This window comes from Argiope bruennichi, chromosome X2, assembly GCF_947563725.1.
Source record: "Argiope bruennichi chromosome X2, qqArgBrue1.1, whole genome shotgun sequence".
In the NCBI taxonomy this organism is placed as follows: Eukaryota; Metazoa; Arthropoda; class Arachnida; order Araneae; family Araneidae; genus Argiope; species Argiope bruennichi.
The window spans coordinates 30,403,953-30,418,278 of record NC_079163.1 but is presented as its reverse complement, the minus strand read 5'-3'; the positions used below and the strand labels follow the sequence as shown (position 1 = coordinate 30,418,278).

The window sequence follows — 14,326 nt, the reverse complement described above, 5'->3', positions numbered from 1 at the left end:
AAAGACTGAGAGAAAACTTTTCTTCGGTGTCTTTTTCAACCAAGATCTCTTCCCCCCCTCCCCTACAAGACCAGTAAATCCATTTTCACTCCAAGGGGTAATGTTAAGGGATTCATTTTCCAAAGGGGTGAGGGAAAGGGCTGCTGCTTTTAGTCAATCATCATTCCCATCATAAGTCTTGTTCCCATGGTGGAGTTGGATTTGGCCATAAATCCGCCATCCATTATGCCGTGCCATTAAGCTTTATCTTAAGCTGGTGATGAAATGAAGTTTACCATAAAATGTCGATAAAATACTTCAGCTTTGAAGGCCCGTGCATGGTTCAGACAGCTTGTTGATTATACAGCGAGATTCTAAAAAGTGGTTATATCACTTTTTAGAAACTGTTTTACAGATTAAAGTAGTTGATTATGGAGTAGAATAATAAAATACTTTTTTTTTTATACAAATTCGATTATTCAAAGAAAGATTTTTTTCATATAAAGTAAAAAAAAATGTTTATTATATTTTCAATAATAATCAGGCATTTTTTTTAAATGAAATTTTTTAATTTTGTGAAATTCAAATTAATTTTGAGGCATATTTATCGTTTTTTTTAAATCAGTGTTATCTTTAATTCTCTCCATGTTTTTTATCAAATTCAGACTGGAAATTTCTCCGAGTATGAGACTGAAAATCTAACCCCCCCCCCCCCAAAAAAAAAGGAAAAGAATGAAACCCATTTTATCCCTAATGGTCTTGTTTTTAATATAATTTGGAATTTTAATTTATATTTTTAAATATATTAATAAGGTAAACTTCTTACAGATATACTTCAAATTTGAATTTTAAGTTACTTTCACTAAAAGTATAATTTAAATTTAATTGAATTTTACGATTATGCTATAATTAGAAAAGTAATACTTATGAAAATAATAAAACGTTATTAGTACTCTTACAAATGTCAAGGATGATTCTGTAATCTGTTTTTTAAATTAGTTTTTAAAATAATTACATAAAAACAATTTCATTATTTTTGATAAACACGATTCATAAGAAGGATTTATTCTAATATTAAAAAAAAATTAGCACAATTATTTTTAAATAATATATGTGTGTATTAGTGTAAGTATTATTGTGTGTGTGTATTTAATTAATATGTGTATTAGTATATGTCTTTGAAATCCTCATTTGCATTTTATAGAGAAAACTCACAATTTATGTAATTCAAATGATTTTATTATTAAATCTATTCGAGATTATCGGTTAAAAATACAATTTAAAACAATTATTAATTATTAAAATATTTTTCATTTCAGATTATATTCATTAAATGACTCAGAATTTTAGTACTGTTATATAATAATAATAGCATACTTTTCGGATGGTAAGTTTTTTCTAGGGGGAGGAGGGATGGGGAGTTCATCCAGTGGATATATTAATAGGAAAAAAAGGCATGTAATTTAAGATCATAATAAATAAATAACCTATTAAAATATACCTCAGGAATGCTTAGTTTATTTTAACATATAACAAAGTTAAAAAAGCAAAAAAAAAAAAAAAAAAAAAAAAACTGAACAAAGATGCAATTCTTCAATAACTAGAATCTTACTTGGAATAACTAGAATAGTTAAATATTAGAAGGAAAATATTAATCGAATCCTATAGGAGGTATATTTGGCAGGTAATGATAATATTGTTGTAGTAAATACTGTATTTCTTTTGAACAAAATCAAGCACAAAATATTTTGGACTAATAGCAGATTGAAATTGCATTTAAAATAAAATAACTATTTTAATTTGAAGTAATTTCAGAATAACAAACATTTTATGAGATTTGTTTTAGAACAACAATCATCCATTCAGATTTGGAATATGGAAATGAGGGTTCAGAGTTTTATAATTTTATTTGAAACTATTTAATACTCATTTTTGCCTTTCTGCAATAAAACTTTCATAAATTGAAACTGCATTTGCGATGTGGTGATTACATAAAAGTATTTTATCATCGAAAAAATTCATGTTTAAAATAACAAGTTTAAGGAAAAGGAATTTATTTAATATTTATGTGAGTAAGCTGACATATCCAAACAAAGCTATTGTTCAACTCTTTAAAAAATTTTAAAATGTGATTTTAAACAATTATGCACAAGATATTTAAAAGTATCAATTCTAAAATGCCTGAAGGCAAGAATATATTCAAAATGCGAAAATGCAAATATAATGATTAGTCTTAGTTATATCATTGATCTAAATTAAATATAAATTATGCATATCGAGGAAATTATTCAATATTAGAAAAGGAATTTCACTTAAAGTCAGCGATTTTTGCAATTTTTTTACTTTAATATACTAAGAAAATTTTTTTATGAATTGGTTGAACAAAAATAAATTTTGCCTAAATGACCTTTAAATTATTTTGCAGTATTAACTTTTCCTGTAAATACAATCGCTTTAAACTGATTTTGAAAAAATATATTTAATAATCACTTTATGTTTGTACTAAGAAATGCATGTAAAATAAATAAATCATTAAAATTATAAAATTAATAAGCAATATCGTTACTAATAAAATGAATTTATACAATATAATTTTAAAACATCAAAAGAAAGAACGTAGACAACACGACATGGAGAAAGCAACCATCGCTTATTCTTTCTCCCTTATGGATTGTTCACAGGCCGTAGTATGAATCTTTATCGCGGCGTTTCTGCCTTATGCTGAGGAAAAGCGGTCGACTAGGTTTCGGAAGAATATGCGCCAAAGAAAAGGCACCCCTTTCGACTGACTACAAGTGCCGGAGGGCTATCGTTCTCAATTACGGACAATTCACAGCGCGATTATAAATGAATCAGGAAAGTTTTTTTTCTGGAAAAAATCATATGCATCCCAATCGCTTGATACAGCAGTTGGTAACACATCCGATTTAAATGAAAAAAAAAAAATCTTTTTCTCTTCAAATAATACATGGAAATTTGGTTTATAGTATAGAGAGAGAAAGCGAACAATACAAAACTCAATTGCCATATTCATATTTTAGTTGCCATAAAATCTGTTAAATGTATTGAAGAATTGGTTTTCCGCGATCCTGGCAAATTTTTGCATTTTAGGGGTTAATCGTAGCAAACAAAGTACTCAAGTGGTGTTAAATTGCATAATGATGCAATTTTACTCATTTTTATTTACTTTGCATAGGATAGGCAACTAGAAGTTATAGACAGACATTAATAAAACTTTTTTATTATTCCTAAGAAATTGAGTAATTAACAATTAATGCTATAAAAACAGACAGAGAAATTCTTTTTAAATTTTTAATTAAAGGAAAAACATTTGTTTTTTGCCATATTTTTACAACTCTCCATGCGGGAACCGAACCAATTTTATTAATGTTTTCCCCCCTTTTTCCCTACTTTTCTTTATTTAGTAAAAGCTTTTTAGATAATTTTTTTACTTTTCCAGCCTACACTAATTGTTATTGTACATCGCTGACCAAATATGACTATGAAAAATAAATGAAGATATGAACATAATAACACTGAAAAAAATTAGCATTCAAAAGTTGCATAAATAAGTAACATAGAAAAATTTTTGGGGAAAAATATATGATTTTCAGCCATTTAAGTCACATTTGCTTTAAATAATTCTAACAATAGTTACTTTTGTCAGATGAATAAAAATTAATTTTTAATATAGCTATATCACAAAAAATAACATAAATCAATAGCTGCAAATGCTTAAAAGTCATATGAAGTACATAATTAAAAATATCTATTGCTTTAAAAGCTATAAAATTTCTTTGCATAGTTAAGATGAAATTAATTAATAAATGCCACATAACTTAATGAAATAAATATGAATTTATCTTAAAATAATACAAAGAAAGGAAAACCATTTGAAAAGAGGAAAAACGAGTTCGACTTGACAAACATAGAAGTTTGATACAAAATTTTCAATAATAAAATTGCTATTACATATAATAATTTTTTTTAAAGTTTATATATAAATTGCATGAAAATACATTTTAAATAATTAAAAAGATTATTTTTGGAATTTTGAGATAATGCATAAATTATTTTTGCTTAATATTTATAATTGTGTAATATTTTTTTACGTATTATTTATAATTGTGTAATATTTTCAAAAATTTTCACAAAGAAACATTAAAATTGATAATTCTATATAAAAATTAAAAAAAAAATATCTTCGTAGTGCGTATTACCACTATATTTGTACCACCTTATAAAGCACCAATAGGCAGTCATACAATAAATACAAGAATACAATTTAATATAAGTTGAAATAATTGCACAATAGATATTAAATATAGATGACTAATTGATGTAACAGGCATATATGGATATATCACAAAAAAGTTTGGAGAGCAAAATTGACAAAATCATTTCGAAATTTTTAATGAAATTTTATTAATGTTGCTTACATAAACATCATAACTTTAACCACTATAAAAATACTTTGTAAATAAAAAAAAATCTACCTACTGTTTGTATAATAATTTTAATTTGAAAAATGTAAAACAAATATGCAGGTCTCTAATCTCATGCTTAAGCAACTCAAGATATAAAGTATACTATGTACTTGATACAATAGAAACGCTAATACGAATAACAAACTAACTAATATAAATAAAGAAAAAAATCAGTTCCATTACTTTTTATCAACAGAAATTCTTAATATGATTGGAATTGACTTTACAATTTATTAAAAAAAATGTTTCGTTACATATTAGTGGAGAACAAAAATAATACTTTATCCCTAAATTATCATATACTTGACAAATTAAGTAAACAAGTAAAACTATTTACCTACGTCTTTGAAAGTATGAACAATTGTTTTATTATAAATCTGTCATAAACTTGTCAAATTGGGAAAACAAGTAAATGTATTTTCTACGTGTTGTTTGAAAATAAGAATGATTTTTTATTCCTTATTTGTTATGAGCTTCAGCAGAAGCGGATATCCAGCCTGCATGAATATGGAGGATACAATATTATATCTCTATAGTATTGCAAGATATTCTTAGATACCGTATGAAGTTAGGAGGACTCGTTACTCAAAAATATTTTCTTTTTTCAATTAGGGGAAAAAATGGTTTTGTTTTGTTGTGATTAAATATAAATTGTGCATAAACTTAGTTTGCTCAAATGACTTTTCTGTTCAGAAATTTCAAACTTTAAAATTTTCTTAAGAAATGAGTTCTTTTTTAAAAAATGTTTCTTCTTATTCAATTTTCTTTATTTATGGGACCTGACTTTGGATATCTAAATTCAGGGGAAAAAATGTTAAACATTTTTATCAGTTTTGGAAAAATATCAGATTTTTTTTAATTTTCAGACTTCAATTTTTAAATCAATATTTTTACAAATCGCTCCACAATTCTATTAAATTGATATTCGGGATTTTTTAGTAAAAATTTCATGTCATTTAAATAAAATGTGTTTGATAGCTAGCATTTTATTTCCGACATGATTTCGGAAAAAGCAAATAAAAAAAATAAAAGACTCAAAGATTTATATATTGAATATTATGAATCACCTTGTATCAAACAATAATCAAATATAAATAAATAAGAGAGGTACAATGTAACAAAATTTTATTCTTACCCCTGATAGTAAAAGCTCTAGTTTAGTTTAGCAACAATTAGAAATATTTTGAAAGATTAAAAATGTTTTTTATTTCTTAAAATTTTATATTCACCATATTTACGAAATCATTCCTAGTTCAATCAAAAACTGCTTATTAATACATGAAAATAATTGTAAATTATTTGAATAAAATACAAAACGAAAATCTCATATTGGAATTATTAAAATTTCTATGAAATTAAAGGGATAAAAACAAGTTTGAAAGCATCTATACAAATGTTTCAGTCACTCATAAATTGAAAATTGAACCATATTGAAATTAAAATATTCACAATGCAATTTCAATTTTGAACTTGACAGAAAAATTCATGCTTTTTAAAACTGTTTCATTTGGAGTATTCGATTCACGTTTCCAACTTTTGCCATTTATAATAAAACAATACGCGTTTCTATTAACTCGGTGATTTTCAAAAAAAAAAAAAAAAAAAAATCAGAATTAAAATAAACAATATATTTTGTTGTAGCTTTGAAAATCTGGTTTTATTTCGAAAATGTTTCAAATACGAAGGAGAAGAATCAACACAAAAAGGCTAGAGAAATAATTAAAACAAAAAAACAGACAAACAAAAAAACAAAAAAAAACAAACAAACATTAAACATTTATTGCTTGCCTGTAAAATTGAATTTATATTTCACTAAAAAGTTATCATTTTGAGTTTTTCAGAGAGTTCAAACATAATTTTAAACTCGAAATTTAAAAAGTCAATATTTTTTATCGATTTTAGAATACCAAGTTCCCTTAATCGATATAACATCTACCTTTTTCTAAAGATATTCTCGAAATTTCCATCAACCGCCATCTTGGAAAAGGTTGAGAGATTTGGCAATCTTAAAGATCTCTATTTATCGATCAAAAAATAACTTTCACCTTCAATTAAATAAACATAAAAAAAAAGAAAATTATAAATAAATGTTTTTACGAAACGTAAAATGTTTTTGATTACATTCATTCATCCATGTTTGTAGAAGTAGAATCTTGCTCAATTTTAACAAGATGGACAAGATAGAAAATATAAAGACATCAAATAAAAATTACACTTACCACAGAAAATATGGTTAAAAAAACAACATCTGTGTGAATCTCGCATGTATTTCTTCAGTTTATTTTTTTGCTTTGGGTCGATCTTTATTACGCCAGGGATACCAGAAGTTTGACGAAAGATGGACGAATAGGAAGACCCAACCGTTCTCTTCAAGTGAAAAGTGGCTAAGTGACCTGTCTTCACTGGAATGCCCGGATGGGCCCTATTGACGTCAGCAATAAGCTGGAGAAATTCTAAATATAGACCGATAAAAAGAAAATCAAAGCTGCTGCATCCTCCGTTCGGCAATCTTCCATCCTCCTCTGACATTCATGGAGGTCATCAATTAGTTTTGTAACATAAGACTTTCTCAAAGGAAAATTTTTACCCAAAGTTATTTTTCCTTACATATCTAAAGCCCCCGCATTCCGCTGTACCCTTCTCATATTTCGGGGAAGGAGGATTGGAGAGAATTGCATTCCAGGAATCTAAGCGTAGGCGAATTTCTAGGGACTTAAGGAATGGGATAAAGTTTTAATTCTTTAATGGCGTCAGTTAGAGTGAAGTATGGCTATCTCAAGTTTCTTGCTCCGACAAGGTAAAGTTATGGTTGCTAGGTGGAAAAATGTTATGAGCAATAAGATATTTTTTCAATCTTTTTCGGTATTATTCGAAAACAACACATTAAATTCTAAAAGCTGACATTTAATCTATAGAGCATAAACAATTTTGTAAAATGCACACAAACATTGTATATGTTGCCTCAGAAGTACTATCTATTATTAGAGATGAAAGGAGGGTGACATCTAATCAGGCCTCGACATATACACCGCAAATCAGGGATTTATTAAATTAGCTTTTCTTCCTGTTTACTGAGGTTAGAAACATCAAAGAGGGAAATTAGTAAAAAACAGAGTCGTGGATCGGAAACATGAATGTGGATCTTTGGACATATTTGAGTTAAAACTCTGCAACAGTTATTATATTTCTCATTGAATTTGATATTTAAGATGCAAAAACACAATAAAAATAAAACCTGAGTAGATTTCAACAAGAAATAATTTTAATAAGGAGGGAAAAAAATTGAATGGGGAAATAAAAGAACAAGAAATTTGTTTAAGATTTTTGTCAAGTAAAGTTTTAAATAAAATTATGAAATGAAAACATTAAATCAATTATTAATTTTTGCATTTAATCCGCCATGAACTCCAGTGATTGCAATATTTATGGTTATTTAATTATGGCTAAATTTAAAAAAAATTGAAATTTTAAAAATTTTAGCATTAAAAGATAAAATGATAGTTTCACAACAGCCTGACAGCACAAAAAAATGCGATATATTCTTTTACGTGTATTTTGTATAGCTATATTATCAAACAATGTAAAAAAGTAAATAATTCACTACATTTTAAAATAATAGGAACAGTGTTATAGTAGCATCAGCAGAGTAATCTTTAGAACACAATCACAAAACCTAATTTCAGAAGATGCTTCTTTTGAACAGTTTTTCTTGGTTTAGACAAATCTGATATGACTACCTTAGAAAAGAAATAAAAGCTTTAGATATTTTCAGCTCAAGATATATAAAACGAAGGAATTTTTAATTTACTCAACAAAACCTTTTTTACTTTGTAAACTCACTATTCGAAGTTTTGGGACTCGAAAAATAACTTGAATTCTAGTGAACAAAATGTTTTTTTTTTTTTTTTTTTTTTTATAACGCAAAAATTATTTTTCTCTTCAGGATCTCATCATTTTCCCATTTCAGTTTGAAAGAATCTTTAATTCGGTTTTAAAGAATTTTAAAAATCTTGGATTAAAAAAAAATCAGGTTTTATTTTGCAAGGATACTCATTCATACTTCAACTTTAGAAAAATGCAATTTTGGCTGCATTTTCCTAAATTGTAATGCATGAATTGTTTTTATGGATAAAGCTCCATATACTTTAATTAAGAAGCTTAAAATTACTGTTAAGTAGTTAAATATGAAGCGTTTGTTAGTTACTAAATTTTTTTATATGCAATTATTTGTTTGAATTAGAGTAACATCAAGCATGACCATTCATTCATTTATTTAGAGCTTTTTCATGAACTCTGATCATCGTTAACTTTCCTAAATTTGCTCTTTTCTCCCTGATTAAAAAAACAGAAAAATTTCGGACAGAAGCTTAAATCTCTGAAAAACTTCCTAAAGTGAAAGTCTTACTAAAACTTTCTTGCATACTCTCTTATAAAGGTCTTAATCTTTCCACTTCGCATGAAATTACATATCTTGAGCAAAATCGCGAACACCACCAGTACTCAGATTTTTATTTTTCCACATATGAGAGTATTATGCATCGTATAGTAAAGTAAATTGGACGCCTATTTTAAACCAACTGAGACTAAAATTTGATGAAGAACTACAATTTTGGCATCAAGATCACATATCAAAGATAATTTATCTATATATTTGCGTTTTTGATTTATTGTGGTTGCTTGCATGGGAGTGCATTTTCCGATAGAAGATCAATCCCTATGTGGATGAAATTAAAAAATTAATACTAATAAACATTAACCCTAGGGGGGGACCTCGAAATGGAGATGAGATACTTCCTGCATGGTGGTTGGATCTCGCCACCCTAGACGGTACACAAATAGGTAGGGGATCTGACTCCTCCCATCGATAACGGGACGTACTTCCTTCGGCAGGGTTGTATTGTGGCCGGTGATGGCCCTTAGGACTCAACGACAGTTCCCGCCAGTGTTGCTGTTGCGGCAGTCCGGTCACCCAGTCATTTTTCCGTGTGCCTTCGTGGCGGGTTGGAGGCCAGACGTATGACTTACTAATAAACACTTTAGATGCTAAAACTGCGTGTTAAATTTCATTTCTCTATATCATTGCGTCTTTCACTTATCTCCTTTACATGCATCCAAACGTATAGACAGATAAATGGCCAATCCCAAGATAGCTTTGGTTCAAAATTTGATATATATCAATACTTTAGATACTAAAGCTATGTACCAAATTGTATTTTTGTATTTATCTAGCTTCTTACATTTTATAATAATAGTGTCCCATTGTACTTGGACTGCCAGCCAAATAGGCTTTCTTTTACTTAAACAGTTGGACAGACAGCCTTCACTGGAATGGATTTCGTTGAAAATTTGATAAAACTTAATGTTAAGACTTTATACCGATTTTCATACTTCTAGTTGAAAGCGGTGTTCAACTCTCATGATCACAGGCAGACAGACATAATTCCAAATATACTCCTTCTGATTTAGGGAGGTCTAAAATGTGACAATTTGTCAAAATCTCAATGTTTTGAAGATAAGAATGCTTTCTCTTTGTATACGAGAAATTAAGCAGCTAGACTGGTCTCCCCAAAACTTTCTCGCATGCTGTCTCATGAAGATGAATTTGTCTTTTAGATAAGCTTTTCCCAATTGAGTGAAATCAAAATTTGCAAAAAAAAAAAAAAAAAAAAAATTCTACAATTAATTACATGCCAAATTTGATATATTTAAGTCATTGCGATTTTGAGTGGTTACGTTTACGTGTTTCTGAAATTACAGACCGACACTGTAACACTGTCAACCACTTACTATATAGCTCAAAATTTCATAGGTGTCTGCACTATAGATGCTAAATCTGTGTACCAAATTTTATCCATCTAGCTCTCTTTGGTTTATAATTAGCATGAAACTTATATTCGAACAGCCGGACAGACAGACTTCCTCTGAATAGATTTTGCACAAAAAGTTGATAGATATCTACAAATTTGGTGCAAAGACCGTATTTCAAAGTTCATCCGTTTAGCTCAAAACATTTTATGTGTTATCTTTGTCACAGACAAACAGACATAATGCCAAAAATGTGTTATCAAACTTATTAATGACATGCTGTCTTTGAAGACCTACTTTCTCACTGGTAGAAGTTTTAAATTTAGGAAGCTAGTTTTGTTTTGTTTTACTTAGTTATCTAATAAAGTTAAATTCGATTGACGATATATCCTCAATGAATGTGCTGCAGGAGCCTTAATCATTTGCATTTTTTATCATTAACCCTCCAGCTGTATGTTCCATGATTTTCAGCTCTATTTTCTACTGCATTCCTTCATTTCTTGAGGATAGTATTTAGCTCTAATTATTTTAACGTTGAATTATATATACTATTATACATAATTCAACTTCCCAAAATTAAAACAAGATAAATTTAAAAATTAATAAATAATCAATTAAATTGATAAATTAAATAATAATTGATAAATTAAATAATAATTGATAAATTAAATCAAGATTTTGATTTTGGGAGTGGGTGGTGAGGCTTACTCCCATGTGAAGTAATCAATCGTGGCAAAACTTTTAAATTCTTTTCCTAATTTCAAAGCGCTTCGCGGTAGTTCAGCGGTAAGGCCTCGGCTTCGAAGCCCGGGAGTACCGCCATGTAAGTAGGCCGGCTCGCGCTCAATTCTTCGGAACCAATTGCCTCCTACTCACTCTGGCGAAACGCCGGAGAAGGAGCGCTGGCTGAGGCGTTGTATTTATCATCTCGCCCTGATTCGAAATTACGAGGTCCATTCAAAAATAACCGTCATGTTGCTGCTAAATGTGACAAAATTTTGAATAAATTAAAGTATTATTCTCGTTTGAGGCAAGAACGTACGTCTAGGGCAGATGTCGTAGGGCATAATTATAAGTCTTAAATGTAAATTAATTTAAGATCGTATTGCATAAAATTCATTTCAAAACTATTTTAAAGTTTTTGATTCTGAATTGCTGTTTAAGATAAGCTGATGTACTTGCTGTATTATGTAGGAGGTTGTTAATATTAGTTCGATCTTTCAATTCCTTTATTTTTATTCTTTTTTTAAATATAATTGTATGGCAGTAAAGTTTACATATAACCAACTTGCAATAAATAATTATAACTTTATATGTTTATCACTCAGATATATATATTCGAAGATAGTGATAAGGGATTTCTTCAAAAACTTCAATAGTTGTACTCAACCTGTTTACAAAATATTATTTATTCAAAAGAATTTTATAATATTTATATTGTGTTTTTTCAGTTAGTACAGCAATAGAGATGCATTTTTAAAAGCATCTTTATTTTAATCATCAAATAGACACTTAGGAGTTTGACAAAAAAGGAAGAAAAAAAAAATGAATAATCTTACGCGATTTATACACAACACCAGATTTACTTGATTTACATCTCTTAACGTTTTATTTTAAATAGGTTTTTTATTCTAAAATAGAGACCTTTAGTTTTTAAAATAATAGTTAAACTTATTCTTAAACTCTTTTCTTGAATAGAATTATAGGGAAGTATAGGGTTTCAATATAATCAGCTAGTAATAAATAATTATAACTTTACTTGATTATCACACGATATATATATATTCGAAGATAGTGCAAAGGATTTCTTCAAAACTTCACTAGTTGTATTGAGCCTGTTTGCAAAATATCATTTATCTAAAAAAATTTATAATATTCAATTTTCAGTTCAAGAATTAAAAAAAAAAATTAAAGAAATAGAGATTAAAAATATATTGTAAAATTATGATCTCATCTTTAGATTTAAACACTATAACTAATTTTCCTTTATAATTTTGTTTACAATAGTTATCATTTCTATAATGTAGCATGTATTATTACATCTATTAGGTGTCATTTGACTATTTAATAAAGCGCAAAAGGTACTGCAGAGTTTTTATTCTGTCAGTGCTTATGAAGCACGATTTTATTTTAGAATTAAAAAAATAAATTCGTTGTAAATTTAAGTTTTATGGTAACTCACAGTGTTATGACAAAGCAGAATTAAATTATTGAAAGCATACGGCAATAACCTTCATTTGTTTCAGAAAACAAAGCAAAAAGCAAATCATGCGCTACAAAGTAAGTCAAATGGAGTTTCAGTAATTATATTTGTGGCGACATTACTAATGTTAATAAAACAGTAAATAAAATATAAAAAAAATGTAATAAATCTTCGCTATCAAATTCTCTATCTTCAGTAGCAAATAAAACAGTCGTAGGACCATCTTCAGAAATATATTAGAAATTCGTTTCCGTATCCTACTCTCAACATAGCTCTGATATATTGAAGACTTACAGGAAGTCATAATAAATGGAACAGCTATTGCGCGTTGAAAAAGGATATACGATATTTTATAGAAGTTCCTGGATCGGGAAATTAAATGTGTTTTTTGGAAAGAATTTCTTGTTCCCCCCAAAAAAAACTTTTAGCATTTGTAGTGCTTTCCTCACCAATTTTCTTGTCGTCTAGTCTGAAGAATTTGTTACAGGAACTGGCTTCGGAATTGGGCAGTTGTAGTACTTCTTGATGAAGGAAAAAATACCTCTCGAGATTTACAATACTTTTCTCATTCGTATGAAATGAAAGATTTTTTTTCATTCCCTTTCCCTTGGGAGATGTATCATACTTATTTGTAAGGCAAAGAGTGGTAATAATTTTTTCTTTATTTACATCCTAAGGAATCAACACCTATATCATTTAATATCTATATTAGAAATATTTTTCCATTTACTGACTGTGCAGACAGAATGTATTGTATTTAACATGATACTTATATCATGACATTATAACACTCTTTTAAATCTAGGAGAACTCTTTTAAATTTTATAACACTCTTTTAAATCTAGGAGATTTAAAAGAGTGTATCAAAACATGTTAATCTAACAAAGAGATATTTTTCAAGATGGATGGATGTTTTTTAGCCTTTCAAACAAGAAATTCAATCCCCTCTTTTTATTTAACTACAGAAAGAGGTGGATGGATTATCAAAATCAAAAAGATTGAATTCAAATGTTTCTAGCAAAGAAGTAGAGAAAGCTTCTTAATCTTTTCTTTAGAAAAATATCTATAGAATTTTGTAGTGAAATGATAGATGTACCTATATATTGTCACATTTTAAAATTGGCTTTAAAGCAGTACTACTTCTAATATATTTTAATGAAGTCTGATTTTGTTCTTGATAGATACATAGAATAATATTTGATTGATTCCATTTAGATTTGAAATATTTTTAGAAAGATATTGTGGATAAATTCAAATATTTCTAGCAAAGAAGTAGAAGAAACTTCTTAATTTATTTTTCTCAGAAAAATATCTACAGAATTTTGTTGCGAAATGATACGCGCAGCTTTATATTGTCACATTTTAAAATTGGCTTTAAAGCTGAACTACTGATATTTTATTTTAATGAAGACTGGTTTTGTTCTTGATAGATACATAGAATAGTATTTTTGTTTTTGATTCCATTTAGATTTAAAACATTTTTAAATAGATGTTGTGGATAAAAGATTTTTTTAAAATAAATCTAATATTATTTTCATTAAACCTAGTAATCGTATTTCTTCACTGCTAATATACTAGTTTGAGAAATCCGCGAGAGCCACACTTACGCAAGAGTAAGTTCATTACTGGTGAAACAGGACTATCGTGTGATATGACGAGTTAGTCTGAACTGAGAAATGTGCCAGTGATGTATACGCACATTTCCAAGACTAATATTTTATTAATAATCAATTTATAATCCGATGCTAATTTTCAAAAAAAATGTTATGGATATGTTTAATTTTGATATGAAAATTTAAAAAGTCAGATGGCGTCATATCAGTATATTAACCCTTTAAAGGGCCATTTTTTT

The 14,326-nt window shown here is 28.0% G+C and overlaps 1 protein-coding gene across 2 annotated transcripts in view; it reads right to left on the bottom strand.

The window, feature by feature from the left end:
• The window catches only part of LOC129960800 (polycomb group RING finger protein 5-A-like), a 157,682-nt gene that overhangs the window by 58,778 nt on the left and 84,578 nt on the right, over positions 1–14,326 (bottom strand). The window lies entirely within an intron of this gene.